General features: G+C 38.9%; 1 non-coding gene across 1 annotated transcript; it reads left to right on the forward strand.

Annotated features, from left to right (window-relative positions):
- The first annotated feature begins 879 nt into the window (after nucleotides 1–879).
- Nucleotides 880–952, forward strand: trnaf-gaa (transfer RNA phenylalanine (anticodon GAA)). The gene has a single exon. It is a non-coding gene; the product is annotated as a tRNA-Phe (tRNA).
- The last annotated feature ends 2,237 nt before the right edge of the window (nucleotides 953–3,189 follow it).

Genomic DNA, 3,189 nt, shown 5'->3' on the forward strand with positions numbered 1-3,189 from the left:
CAGCTGGACACTCATTCAGATTTCAACACGAATGACGTAAATCGCTGACCTTATTGGGGCACTGTGGGCCTGTTTTCTTCAGGCCTGGCACTGAAACAGAGCAGACCAGCTGAAACACAGCCAGAGCTTGCAGAAGGTCCAACAAAGCTCAGCCACTCCTGGTGGGACCTGTCCTATGTTCCTTTACCGTGCTATTCCAGCAGCTAATAATAACAAGAACTGTAATGATTTTATGCACATTTAAAGCCTTCAGGGTTAGAAAATCATGCTGTTTTAACCTTATCTGATGGGTTTTGTGTTTTTGACAAGTCCATCTTACTCCTTATTACCATAATCAGACTTTATTCTGCATGAAATTACATAAAAAGTGTTTGCTGTTTTTCACGTGGGATCGAACCAGCGATCTTTGGGACTTCAGCTCAGCGCTCTCTCACTTGCTTTCACTCTTGTAAAACAAACAAACAAACAAACAAAAACAACGACCAATTGCAAATTGTTAAAAAAAATATATTTATAATTTACTATATTTCAACTAAAAATCAAAAAATGAACAAAACGCTGCAGTTGCAAAAAAAAGGAAATACATGAAACCATTTCTCCATTGTTTAGCCACGGGATTCAGAATTCCTCTCGGTTTACCTACATTTCTAAATATTATGGGTTTCCTTCCATGATCTGGAGTAAAATAAAATAAAAACTCGAAATCACTTCTAACTTTAACCTTCTTGCGACCCAGTGTGATGACACTTTTAACACGAGTCTGGATTTGCAGTTCGTGGCAGTGTCCAAAAGATGGCAGTATAAAACAGGATGACTGCTGGTTTCTGTCGTTTCCTGTTAATGTATGAAAAACCCTGTGCGCTGCTATACACACATCCAGCCGAAATAGCTCAGTTGGGAGAGCGTTAGACTGAAGATCTAAAGGTCCCTGGTTCGATCCCGGGTTTCGGCAGCACAGGGTTGCAGGATTACAATTGTTTTCGTAGTTCACGTTTAAATCATTCGTTTGAAACACGTTTTTCTGCGTAACTTTCATCGTTTCTTTTATTTAATTGGTGGACGACACCTTTGCATTAGCATATAATTAAAGGAAATAGGAACAAAGACTTAATGAGAGCTGCCAAACTTGACTTTAATGTTGTCAATGGAATTCCAAGTTCTTATGGTTATTTTAGGTGTTAATATTTCTTTAGAAAGCTGCAGCTTCACATACCTGAAGTACAAGAGGACGTTTGTGATTTTTAGAGTGTCTGTGGCCTACAATTTCCCTCTGACTATTTTCGTGGCTCTGATTATTTGACCTTTGATCATTTCATATCATGTTATTTTGTATGGAAGCGATTCTGTAGCATAATTAAAAATAAAAGTCAAAACCAGAAATGCTTTACATTTTCAAAATGAAGCTGTTTTTTTGACTCAAAATTAAAATGATACAGCAATCCACCAAAAGGCTTTTTCATTTTCTTCTTCAACATCGCTTATTCTGTCACTTAATTAAAATAATAATGAAAATGGTATTTGACATTTCATTTTCAAAAAGTTATCTGGTAAATGTGTAGCAAAACTCATTTAGAAATGTCTAATTTGACGATTAAATTAACAGAAATGCTTTTTAATTTTCAAAATGTAACTGCATCAAATGACTCAAAATTAAAATGAAAAATCAATACTTGAAAATGCTTTTTCATTTTCTACTTAAAAACTGCTTATTCTGTGTCATAATTAAAACGAAAATGCAAAGAGGGGAATGCATTTTCATTTTAACATCCACCCTGCGAATAGTGTCACATTATTCAATTCGAATAAGTATTTCCAGCGGGGAGGCGGGGCGATGACGTCAGTGCTTTCTCCGTGTGTCCGGCTGCTAACAGCAGTGTAGCTTTGTGTTAGCGGCAGAGGAGAGGGCTTTGTGATGGTTGTGAACTTCTGATGATTTTACACAGCTTCTATAGGACTACTTAGCAGCATATCCGACACGCTTTTTTCTTTGGACCGGCAGCTGCCTTCGCATAGTGGAGCGCCAAGCTCCCGATCTCCGAAGACGGAAATGCAGCGATCTGAGAAACCATCATATGAATTTGTGTTTCAAGTGGTGTCCACAACAAAATAAAGGATGATGTAATTCCCACATATTTACATCCAAGATGCTCATTGCCCGTTCAGAGTTTTAAGTTTTAGCGCATATTAGCCTAATGCTAACCTGTCTTTTGGGTCCTCCTTGCAAAAAGAAAAAAGCACTGACCGCAGGGATTTAAATACATAAGAGCGAGCAGGCCCTTACTAATAATCATAACTGTAATAAAAGCACATTTAGAAGATAGTCTCCTCCAGCTTCGTGCTGAGTGCGTGTTGGTCCAACCAGCAAACGTTTAGCATGGCGAAATCTGCTATCTGTTGATGAGGCTCCAGCTGTCATTGAACAGCAAAATCAGCGCAAAGCTGCAGACAAATATGTAAATATGTGGAAATTACATCATCCTTTATTTTGTTCTGGACACCACTGAAAACACAAATTCACATGATGGTTTCTCAGATCGTAGCAGCATTTCTGCCTTCGGCGGGTCCTGATGCATTGCTGCCCCAGAACCTCAACCCAAGCAATTCTTTTTTCTTATTTATATTTCCATCCAATCTGTACCAGCAGTATGTAAAAAAATAAATAAAAAAAAATCAGCAACGGGAGCAATGACCTAGTGGTTTCTTTCCTTTGATTTAGCCTTCTTTACCCTGCAGGCGCCATCCTACATGGATGACCCTCTTTCTGCTTTCCAGCAGATCCCCGTGGCGCTTCCCTCCCACTCGGAGCAAAACCCACGCAAAGTTTGAGCAGCGCGCTGGCAGCTCTTCAGCCGTGTGCGTGGAGTTGCTGGGACGTTTGGGACGAGGTGCACGCTCTCTCTGTCTGCAGAGGGATTCCTGTTCTGCACAAGCAACTGCAGAACGAACAGCACTAGCATGAAACAAAGAAGATACTTGAAATCACTAGATTTAGGAGGAATCTATCTACTTTGTAACATTAAAACAATGAAGATGAGAAAGTAAGCTAATAATAATGTTTACACAGTAAAGAAAATAAACTTGAATCTTTTTATTTAATGTATTTTTCAAAGACAATGTACAGAAACTCGGAGCGCACAGCTAACTCACACAGTAAAATGTAACAAAAGACCTCAGTTTCTTACATTTTTT

Source organism: Oryzias latipes, chromosome 5 (genome assembly GCF_053564925.1).
Source record: "Oryzias latipes strain Hd-rR chromosome 5, Olatipes_Hd-rR_3.1".
Classification (NCBI taxonomy): Eukaryota; Metazoa; Chordata; class Actinopteri; order Beloniformes; family Adrianichthyidae; genus Oryzias; species Oryzias latipes.